Source organism: Dromiciops gliroides, chromosome 3 (assembly GCF_019393635.1).
Source record: "Dromiciops gliroides isolate mDroGli1 chromosome 3, mDroGli1.pri, whole genome shotgun sequence".
Classification (NCBI taxonomy): Eukaryota; Metazoa; Chordata; class Mammalia; order Microbiotheria; family Microbiotheriidae; genus Dromiciops; species Dromiciops gliroides.
In genome coordinates, this window is record NC_057863.1 from 418,670,058 (window position 1) to 418,682,561 (window position 12,504).

Sequence of the window (12,504 nt, forward strand, 5' to 3'; positions counted from 1 at the left end):
AATCAATCTTTTAGGGTTAGCTCCCAAAATTGGACCTGGACTATGTGCATCCCTAGTCTCTGGGGGCACTGGACCATGGGTTATATCTACAGAAATGTGTGCTATTCTTTGAAACAGCAAATTCCATGAGGATAGGTAATTAATTGTATTCTCTCTAGTGTTTAAAGGCAGCTAGGTGGCACAGTGGATGGAGACCTGGGTCTGGAGTCAAGAGGACCCTTGAATTCATATCTAGTCCCAGATATTTACTAGCTATATGACCTTGGGCAAATCACTTAGCCTTTGTTTGCCTCAGTTTCCTCAACTGTAAAATGGGAATAATAATAGCACCTATTTCCCCGGATTGTTGTAAGGATCAAATGTGATAATATTTGTAAACTGCTTAACACAGCATTTGCCATACAGTAGGTGATTAATAAGTGCTTGGTTCCTTCCTTCTAGCACAGTGCTTAGAGTAAGTACTAATAAAGATTAATGATTATAAAATAATTCAGGTGAAAGATCTTGGCTTGGGTAGCTATTTGCCCATTTGCTAACTCTCTGATGTCCCTAACTATCCCTCCTACCCCATCCCCTCTACTATCACTACTGATGGGCATCTTCAGAGACACAGTAATGGAAAGGGAGTTAGAAGCCATCTCAGGTCTGGAAGCCTCCTAACCTCTTTAAAGCCTGTCTTTGTGGTGGGATTGCCAGATCTTTTAGTAAGCTTCTTGTCCTGCTAGATCTCTGTGGATTTCTTTTGCCTACCAGACTAATGGGTTTGCCAATAGTATCCTGGTATAACCTCTGCACTGTACTGAGTATACTGAGGTACCCATCCCCCCAGCTCTCATATGGGCTTAGACTTTGACTCAGCTTCCTGTAAGTGAACTAGCAATGCTGAACAGATAGGCGTGTAGCCTTCTGAGAGTGGCAGGTGGTGAACTATGAACTTTCTCAGAGAGTATAGCTTTGCCCAGTTAATCCCTCACACTTTAGGCTCTCTAAGGAGAGAACAGTTGGGACTGCTCCAATCTTAACTCAACTTATTCTAAAAAAAGGATCAAAGCATATTTATTGTCTAGATCATTGATTGAACAATGTGAGGTATCTTTTTCAACCTAACACTTGAAAATTAATTTTTAATCTATTTACTCCCTGACAACTTTAGGAAGAGTTGACATATTATTTATTATTATTTTTTTTTTAGTGAGGCAATTGGGGTTAAGTGACTTGCCCAGGGTCACACAGCTAGTAAGTGTTAAGTGTCTGAGGCTGGATTTGAACTCAGGTACTCCTGACTCCAGGGCCGGTGCTCTATCCACTGCGCCACCTAGCTGCCCCGAGTTGACATATTTTGAACAAATTTTATTTGACCCTAAAAGGTATTGAGAAATTGTTACATATGATTTGTGAAATACACAGACGAGAATAGAATGATGTTCAGAAAGGGATAAGGACAAGCAGGGCAACTTGTAGCTATTTATGTTAAATTTAATTTTTTCTGATAAAAGTATTTTTTTTCCAGTTACATGTAAAGATAGTTCTCAACATTTGTTTGTACAAGCTTTCGAATTTCAGGTTTTTCTCCCTCCCTCCCCCCTCCCCTAGACAGCAGGTAATCTGATATAGGTTATATATATATATATATAACATTATACATATTTCTGCATTAAGCATGTCATAAGAGAAAAATCAGAGCAATGAGGAAAAACCTCAAAACAGAAAAACAACAGCACCAAAAACAAAAGAAATAGTATGGTTCATTCAGCATCTATACTCCACAGTTCTTTTTTTTTTTCCTGGATTTGGAGATGCTCTTCCATCATGAGTCCCCTGGAACTCTTCTGTAGAAGAATCTAGTCCATCACAGTAGATCAACACACAATGTTGATGATACTGTGTACAATGTTCTTCTGGTTTTGCTCATCTCACTCATCATCAGCCCATGCAAGACCCTCCAGGTTTCTCTGAACTCCTCCTGCTCATTGTTTCTTACAGCACAATAGTATTCCATTACATTCATATACCACAACTTGTCCAGCCATTCCCCAATTGATGGACATCCCCTCGACTTCTAATTCCTTGCCACCACATAAAGAGCAGCTATAAATATTTTTGTACATGTGGGTCCTTTTCCCTTTTCCTGTGTTAAATTTAATAGGCACTGAAAAACAAACTGTGCATAATAGAAAGTGACAGTTTTATATACAATCCTATTTTTTTTCTGTTCTGTTTTTGTATACCAAAATGGTCTTTTTTTCCCATGGGGCAATGAGGGTTAAGTGACTTGCCCAGGGTCACACAGCTAGTACGTGTCAAGTGTCTGAGGTCAGATTTGAACTCGAATCCTTCTGACTCCAGAACCAAGGTAAAGAGACAGGGAGTGGGGTGGGGTGGGGGGTAAAGGCAGTGGAGGAAAGGAGTGGTGGTGGTGAAAGAACAGGATGAGCAGCAACCTGGACAGCCTGAGGCTGCAGCCACTGCCAGCGTATTTATTTAATGTGTGTACAACTATGCTGTCATTTTTATTGGCTTCCCAGTTTTAAAAATTTGTCACTGATAAGTTTTTTGAGCATTGTGCCCCTAATCCCATTTCCCCCATAAACTTTCTGTGGTTCTACCATGAGGTTTTGCATAGTGCAGTGCTTTCTGGGGTATTACAGCAGAATTTACCCTGCTTTAAAAAAAATTTGATTTGTGCTTCATATGCCATAGAGAAACAGAAGGGACATCCTTTTACCACTCCCACAACAGGTCTAACTTTTGATTCTAAGAAATAGAATTTAGGGGCAGCTAGGTGGCGCAGTGGATAAAGCACCGGCCCTGGATTCAGGAGTACCTGAGTTCAAATCCGACCTCAGACACTTGACACTTACTAGCTGTGTGACCCTGGGCAAGTCACTTAACCCCCATTGCCCCGCAGAAAACAAAACAAAACAAAACAAAAAGAAATAGAATTTAGTGAAACTAGTCCATGAAATTTAAGAGCTATCTGTTAGCATTCTGGAGAGCAATTTGGAACTATGCCCAAAGGGATATGGGGCTGTGCATACCCTTTGACCCAACAATACCACTACTGGGTTTGTATCTCAAAGAGATCATAAAAAGGGGAAAGGACCCACATGTACAAAAATATTAATAGCAGCTCTCTTTGTGGTGGCAAAGAATTGGAAATTGAGAGGGATACCCATCAATCAGGGAATGGTTAAACAAGTTGTGGTATATGAATGTAATGGACTACTATTGTGTTATAAGAAATAATGAGCAGGCAGATTTCAGAAAAACCTGGAAAGAATTAAGTAGACTGATGCTGAGTGAATTGAGCAGAAGCAGGAGAATATTGTACATAGTAACAACATTCTGTGATGATCAGCTGTGATAGACTTAGCTCTTCTCGGCTATACAATGATCCAAGACACTTTCAAAGGACTCATGTTGGAAAATGCTCTCCACATCCAGAAAAAAAAAATTGTAGAATCTCAATGCAGATTGAACCATATTTTACTTTTTTTTGTTTTGTTTTTTGAAGTTTTCCCATTTGTTCTGATTCTTCACAACATGACTAATGTGGAAATATGTTTAATGTGATTACACATATATAACCTATATCAGATTGATTTCTGTCTTGGGAAGGAGGGAGAAAAATTTCGAATTCAGAATCTTATAAAAGTAAATGTTGAAAACTATCTTTACATGTAACTGGAAAAAATACTATTACGATGGAAAAATAATTTTTAAAAAGAAAAAAGGAAAAAGTTATCTGGTTGCACTAACCACGGTCTTCCTTTCACAACCCCAACAGTCTTAATACGGGAACATGCCTGACAAAACTGAACATTTCTGCAGGTGCCTATTACAGCTGTGGCCTCGGAAATGATAAAGGGAACCCCAAAACACATGTCTATTAGTGAATTTTATGCTTTAATAAGTCACTGAGTTCATGCTTTAAATAGGTACCTAATTGTCATTTTATTCTATTAAAAAAGAATGCTGATTCAGTTGAACTGCATTACAAAGACACATGGTGATAACATATGGATAAACATGGTTTAGATGAGACAGCTGGCTGGAATCCCTTGACATGTCTCCATTAAATAGTTTCTCTTATAGGAATGTATATATCATTTTTGTCACCACTTACTTTCTTGGTAGGGCATCCATTTGTGTCAAAATGTAGGCTGCAGTTTGAAGCCGTTGGGAATAATCAACTATCAAAAACTTTTCTTTTCCAAAATGATTTTTAGGCACTTAAAAAAACAACCCAAAATACTATGCTAGGCACTGTAGAAAGTGCCCCCTCCCTCTTAAATGAACAAATAGTAAATATCACCTTTGTTCTGCCTCATTTGTTTATCCTGTGAAAAATAAATAAGTACACCTGGCTGGGAATTTTGTGTTTGGAATGTGTTTCTAATTAGCTAGGCTATATTATGAGACTCCTCAATAATATGCCTGAGGAGAGTGTCGGCACTCCAAAAATGTTAGCAGAAAGAGAGTCAGAATTCTAAGAACAATTCTGAGCCATTCTACCAGTTCTACTAGAAACCATTAAAGGTGAACAAAACATTTAGAACATTCAGGTTTGTTGATCCCAGAGTTTTTTTAAATTGTGTTTTTAATATGTATGCACAGATATGTATGTATAAAACATGACACCTACTGGCTGTGTATCCCTGAGCATGTGACTTAATCTCTCACTGCCCTAGCCAACTGTGTAAGACTATTTAAAGTTGCAGAGAATGTTCTGATCTGCATTGATAGAAATTCCTTCCTGAGAACTAGCTATACCAATTAAGTTACAGGTCTGGTCAGAAAAATAATTAAATAGAATATCAGTATAATATGACATGAATTATTTTATATTTTGTAGATCATATTCCATTTCCTTTATATTTTCAGTTTTGTTGGAGATGGAATAGATATAGCAGTTTTTAGATAGAGAGGATCACAGAAGATACAATGAATAATTTTGATTATAATAAAGTGTTTTTCTTTTTTTTTTTTTACACAAACTAATATACCTAAGATAAAAAAAAGAAACAGCTGGAGAAAAAAATCTTTAGAGTAAGTTTCTCTGAAAAAGGCCCTATTTTCAAGAAGGAACTGATTCAAAAATTTGTAGGAATAAGAACCTTTCTCCAACTGACAAAAGGTTTAAGGACAGACAGTTCTAAAGGGAAGAAGCCCAGGCTATAATATGTGAAAAAAAAATGCTCAAAATCATTAATAATTAGAGAAATGCAAATTAAAGCAATTCTGCTGTTCCATACCCACCAGATTGGCAAAGATGAGAAAAAAAGAGAAATGAAGAAAAAGACAAATATTGGAGGAACTTCAAGAAAACAGGCATATTGATAACACAGTTGATATCTAGCCATTCTGGACAGCAATTTGAAATTAATGTGCAAAAAGTTACTAAGCCAGGCATACCCTTTGACCTCAACTCCAAAGGAAGAGGAAAGGGGCAGCTAGGTGGCACAGTGGATAAAGCACCAGCTCTGGATTCAGGAGGACCTGAGTTCAAACCCAGCCTCAGACATTTGATATTTACTAGCTGTGTGACCCTGCGCAAGTCACTTAACCCCAATTGCCTCACAAAACAAACAAGAAAAAACAAAGGAAGAGGAAAATGTTATATATATACAAAAATATTTATAGCAACTCTTTTGTGGTAGCAGAAGATCAGAAACCAAGGAGCTGGGAATGGCTGAACAATTTATGGTATGTGAGTGTAATGGAATACTATTGTGCTATAAGAAATGAAGGGAAAAAATGATTTTAAAGAGACATGGAAAGACACTAGTGGAGAGTTAAGTGAGCAGAACCACAAGAACAATTTACACTGTAACAAAAGTATTACAAAAATGAATCATTTTGAAAGACTTTAAAACTGTGATCAACTAAGCGATCACTCATAATTTCAGAGAACTGATGAAGAATTCTGCCCAATTCATGACAGAAGTCATGGACTAACATGTAGAATGAGAAATTCATTTTTGGATGTGAACACTATGGCAACATGTTTTGCCTGATTGTGCTTGGTAATAAAGGAACTTTTTGGGTTGGGAGGCAGTGGAGGAAGATGGGAAAGAAAAAAATGCTTTATAATTTGAAAAGATAATAATACTTTTTAAAAGTAGTTTCCGATTATTCTTTGTACTTTCATTGTAAATTTACCTTGTTCTTTTTTATTTTGGTGACTTGATTTTCCTCTTCCATCCTCAGTAAATGGAGGGCTTAGTGATTTTAAAGATATTCCTTTTGAAAAAAAAAAGTTCTTGATTTTGTCATTTTAAAAACCTCTCCTTCATTTTATCTTTTTCTCCTCTAATTTTCAAATATTTCTGCTTTTATGATTAGAGTTTTTAATTTGTTGTTTTAAATGAAGATTTCTAGGGTTTTTTAAAATTGTATGCTTGGTTCATTAAATATCACTTTATCTATTTTGTTAATGATATACTTTCAGGGATACAACTTTTTTTCCCAAGGACTGCTTTGGCTGTATCCCCAAAATCTATAATAATCTCCAGATGGTCACAACAACCCTGAGAGGTAAGTGCTGTTATCATCCCTTTCTCCCTTGTTTTTTGTTTTTAAATATAAATGAGAAAACTGAGACTGAGAGGTTAACTTGCCCAAGGGCCTAGTGAGTATCTGAAGTAAGATTTAAGCATACTCTATCCATTAGGCTATCTAGAAGCTTCTGTCATATCTGTTATTATGTTCTTTTACATAATTAATAGTTGTTTCTATGATTCGTTTAATGATTTACTCAGCATTCAAAATGTCATTATTTACTCCCTATTTATGTTCATTTCTTTTGCTTGAACATTGTATTAGGTTTTTTTTGTTTGTTTGTTTTTTTAGGGCAATGAGGGTTAAGTGACTTGCCCAGGGTCACACCTAGTAAGTGTTAAGTGTCTGAGGCTGGATTTGAACTCAGGTACTCTTGAATCCAGGGCCGGTGCTTTATCCACTGCACCACCTAGCTGCCCCAGTTTTCATTTTTATTGAACTATGATCTGAAAGATGAGGCAGCATGGTGTAGTAGACAGAATTAGGAAGACCTGAATTCAAGTCCTAACTCAGACACAAATCGGCTATGTGACCCTGGACAAGTCGTTTTACCTCATACCTCCAAACAGCTTTGCTGTTGTTGAGTTGTTTCAGTCATGGCTATCTCTTCGTGACCCTACTTGGGGTTTTCTTGGCAAACATATTGGAATGGTTTGCCATTTCCTTCTCTAGCTCATTTCCCAGATGTATAGCGCACTAGACCTGGAGTCAGGAAGACCTGAGTTTAAATACAGCCCCAGACACTAGCTATGTGACTCTGGACAAATCATTTAACCTTTGTTTGCCTTAATCCACTGGAGAAGGAAATGGCAAACCAATTCAGTATCTTTGCCAAGAAAACCCCATGGACAGTATGGTCCACAGGGTCACAAAGAGTTGGACAGACTCAATAACAATGACAACAATATCAAGATTATGACCATAGGATTTGTATTTGTTTCCATTATTTTTTATGTATTGATTTTCTCCCTTTCTCTTTTTTCCCCTTTCTCTCTTAAGTTAAGATTTTGTCCGTTATTAGTTTTGTTTACAATGATTTTTTAAAAATAAAAATTAGAAGATTAATTTAAATTTAATTTAGATCTTTTATTTTTATATCACCTCTATTTCCCTTTGTATACATTTCCTTCTTCTAGAGAACAATTTTTTAAAAAGGTGGGGGGGTGGCAGGGGATGTTCAGTGAAACTAATCCACATAATAAAAGTCTGATATTACATATATTATTGCACACCCATAGTCTCTTACCTCTGCAAAGAATTAGGAAGAGACACCTTCTCATCAGTCTTCCTTGGTGCCAATCTTAGTCATTATAATTTGGTGGCACTTAGTTTCATTTTTCTTGTTGCTCTTTCCATTTATTTATTTGTAGTTCTTTATGTTGTTTTCCTCATTCTTCTTGCTCCCCTTGGCATCAGTTCATATATTTTCCCATGCTTTTGTGTTCATTGTATTCATAATTTTAAATATTCCATTATATTCATGTACCACAACTTGTTTGAACACCCCTTAATTGATGAGTATCTACTGTTTCCAATTCTTTGGTATTACAAAAAACAAACAAACCAAAAAACAACCAAAAACCAAAACAAAACAAAAAAACAAAAACACACACCAAACCCATACTGTTTTAAATATTTTGGTATATATGAAGTCTTTTTGTCATTGACATAGCTAAGCAACACAGTGGATAGAGTCAGTGGACTAGGAGTCAAGAAGACCAAATTTCAAATTCTGCCTCAGATATGTAGTTGGGTGATTCTAGGCAAGTTAATTGATTTCTTAGGTTAGAGTTTCTTTTCTGTAAAATGGGGATAATGATATCATCTACCTCCCAGAGTCATTGTGAGGATCAAATGAATAATATGTATTAGGTACTTTGCAAACCTTAAAATGTTATACAAATATGCTTTGTTATCATCATTGGCTTCCTTGGGCTATATGTCCGGCAATGGAACCCCCAGTTTAAGGATAATGAGATTACACACACACACACAATTAACTCATCTTTCCACAACCCCTCCAACTTTGGCAGTACCCACTTTTTATCATCTTTGCTAATTTGCTAGATTGCAATTAAGCCTCAGAGTCATTATGATTTGCAATTATCTTCTTATTAATGACTTGGAGCATTCCTTCAATTTCTGTTCTTCTTTTAAGAATTGTTTGTTCATATCCTTTGACCCCTTATCTATTGTTATTTATATTCATATGATCCTAGTCTTCTCTCATAGGTTCTTCCAAACTCCTATTTGCCTACCCTATCCCAAATCTCTTGAGTTTAATTAAATTTATACAAGGTTTTTGGTCCATTGAATATCACTTTGATTCATCCTCTTTCCCTTCCCATGACTCTCTAGATCCCTTTAAATCTTTAGTACCTTAAAGCCTTTTGACTCCTGATGATCCCTTTGTTCTTTCTTTAAAAAATAAAAATAAAGGTGAGATCTCCCACACACACACAATTTTAATTTTTTGCTTTCTTTTCTTTTTAAATTTTGATTTCCAAATTCTGTCCCTCCCTTCCACCATTCCCCTACTCACCAAGTCTTTCACAGTTGGTCACTATTGCATATTACTGTCACTGTGTACAATGATCTATCTTCCAATTCTTCATTTACATCAGTTCTTCCTGTTTTTCTGATTCATCATTTCTTTCTTTTTTTCCCTCAGGACAATGAGGGTTAAGTGACTTGCCCAGGGTCACACTTCTAGTTAAGTGTCAAGTGTCTAAGTCCAGATTTGAACTCAGGTCCTCCTGAATCCAGGGCTGGTGCTCTATCCACTACAACACCTAGCTGCCCCCATGATTCATCATTTCTTATAGCACAATAGTACTCCATCACAATCACATGCCACAGTTGGTTCAGCCATTCCCTGATTGATGAGCATCTCCTCAGTTTCCAATTCTCTGCCACCACAAAGATTGCTACTATAAATGTTTTGGTACATATAGGTCCTTCCTTTTTCTTTGATCTCTTTGGGATATAGGTCTAGTAGTGGTATTGCTGAGTCAAAGGGTATGCAAAATTTTATAGACCTTTGGGCATAGTTCTAAATTGTTCCCTAGAATGGTTGGACCAGTTCACAACTCTACCAACGTTCATTAGTGGACTTATTTTCCCTCATCCCCTCCAGCATTTGCTATTTATGTGAGATGGTACCTCAGAGTTGTTTTAATTTGCATTTCTCTAATCAATAGTGATTTAGAGCAATTTTTTATGATTATAGTTTTTATTTCTTCATCTGAAAACTCTCTGTTCATGTCCTTTGACTATTTATCTGTTGGGAAATGGCTCTTATTTTTAAAATTTGATTGTTCCCTTCTTTATATTTGAGAAATGAGGCCTTTATCAGAGAAACTTGCTATAAATTTTTTTGGATATTATTTCATTTGTCTATGGTACCTTTGTAACAAAATGTAGTTTCCCTTATTATCTTTTTTTTTTTTTTAGTGAGGCAATTGGGGCCAAGTGACTTGCCCAGGATCACACAGCTAGTAAGTGTTAAGTGTCTGAGGCCAGATTTGAACTCAGGTACTCCTGAATCCAGGGCCAGTGCTCTATCCACTGTGCCACCTAGCTGCCCCCATCCTTTATTCTTTTTTTTTTTTTTTTTTGGTGAGGCAATTGGGGTTAAGTGACTTGCCCAGGGTCACACAGCTAGTTAAGTGCTAAGTGTCTGAGGCCAGATTTGAACTCACGTCCTCCTGACTCCAGGGCCAGTGCTCTATCCACTGCACCATCTAACTGCCCCCCCATTATCTCTTTTAATTAGGTCTATTTTCTGCTTTTGCTTTGTCTGAGATCATGATTGCTGCCCTTTTTATTTTAGCTGAAGCACAATAGATTCTGCTTTAGCCCCTTATTTTAACTCTGTATGTATATTTGTTTCAAATGTGTCTCTTGTAAACAACATATTGTTGGATTCTAGTTTCTAATCTATCTTGCTATCCACTTCTGTTTTATGGGTGAGCTCATCCCATTCACATTCAGTTGTGATTAACTATGTATTTTCCTCTATCCCATTATCTTCTGTTTATCCTTCTGTTTTTATCCTGTGTCTCCTCAAAAATCCATTTTGCTTCTAACCACTGCCTCCCTCAATCTACCCTCTTTTCTTTATCATTACCTCCTCCCTTTCTCTGATCTCCTTCCTTTCCTATTTCCCTATTGGGTTAAGATAGGAACTAATTATGTATGTGTATTGTGAGAAAATATTATTAATAATTTGGGGGGGGACCCTTTCTCTCCCCCCACCCCACACTCACTTTAGAGAGATAAATTTTTAGGGAGGAACTTTAATCCTGTGCAGGGTGTACAATAGAGGTGGAGAATAGACTCTGACTAGTTTAGTGAATTTAGGGGATTAAACCATACCTATCTCGACTCTGACTTTGCCCTCAGGAGGTCGGTCTCCCATTAGACCTTGGGTAGAGCTCATTTTAATATGGACCACCCTCAGGTCCTGTTTACCAATGGAATTGAATGATACTCCAATTAGCTTTGATCAGTGTGTAAGGAGCCACCTTCCTCTGAACTAGTTTCAATGAGTGAGTTTCAAACATTGCCCCACCCAATTTTAGCTGCGATTGTAAAAGTTCTTCTGAGCCTCATTTACTGTGAGAAAATTTCCCCATTCTATCTCTCCCTTCCCCCTTCTCCTAATATGTCCCTATTGATTATCCCTTCATTTTAAAAATATCATAATCAACTCACAGCCGTCCCCTCTGCCTCTGTGGATTCCTAACTTCCACAATAATGATAAAATTCTTGGAGGTTACATATATCATCTTACCATATAGCAATGTAAATAGTTTAGCTTTATCAAGTTCCTTATGATTTCGCTTTCATGTTTATGTTTTTATGTTTCTCTTGAGTCGTATAGGTTGAATGTGACATTTTCTATTCAGCCCTGGTCTTTTCATCAGGAATGTTTAAAGGTCCTCTATTTTATTAAATGCCTATTTTCCCCGGGAAGATTATACTCACAGTTTTGCTGGGCAGGTGATTCTTGTTGGTAATACTAGTTCCTTTGTCACAGATAGTTCTCATTTATGTAAGTGGACTTTTCTGCAGTCCTCTACATAAAGCAATTTTTACATAATGTGAAAGTGCAGGGGAAAGGAGGGAACTGAGGACAAAGAAGTGAGAGCTGGAGAAGGAACATGAGAAGGGCTGGGGTCAGCCATATGGTGGTGTGATGTTTAAAATCTAAATTGTGGTCACCTTAAATTAGAAGCTTTAGCACCAGTCTTTGGGCATTAAACATTTATTAAAGTATACAGATATTCCCATGGAGTTCAGAAAGTTAAGAAAAATGCCTATTTAGCCTAGAGTTCCAGCCTAGTCTGGTTCTTTCTCAAGTCCTCTGCCACAAGCCTGCTTCAATCAGGAACTCTTTCCAGCAAACTGATTGTGGAAGCTTTTTATAGGTCTGGAACAGAGGCCGTCCTTACACACTGCTTCAAGCTGATTGGTTGGTGTCATCCAAATCCATTGGTTCTGAAGGTGTTCTCAAGGTGTGATTACAATCCAGTTAACTTGAAGTAGGCTAATCAGCAGTTAATCACTCTCACTTGATTCAATCAGTCTAGATTAATCTCCAGGTGGGTCTTTGAGTATCTGCTAAATCTCATTATTTCATCACAGTGGCCTGGCCAGAACAAGAAGAAAGAACAAGTAGGGGGCAGATACATGGGGGGTGGACATAGACACATACAGGAGAGGACAATGAGACACACAGTGGGGCAGGGACAGACCTATTGTACCTGAGAACAGACATAGGAAATACAGACATATGGGTGAATGGGCAGAGCAGGGCAAAGGTCTTCTCACTCAGCTCCAGAGATCTCAAACTAAACCCCTGATCCTGCAGCAGTGGCAGTAGTAGTCTCTCTGTATGTCCATTCTTTCACTTGGAGGTTTTTTTGGGGAGGGCTTGGG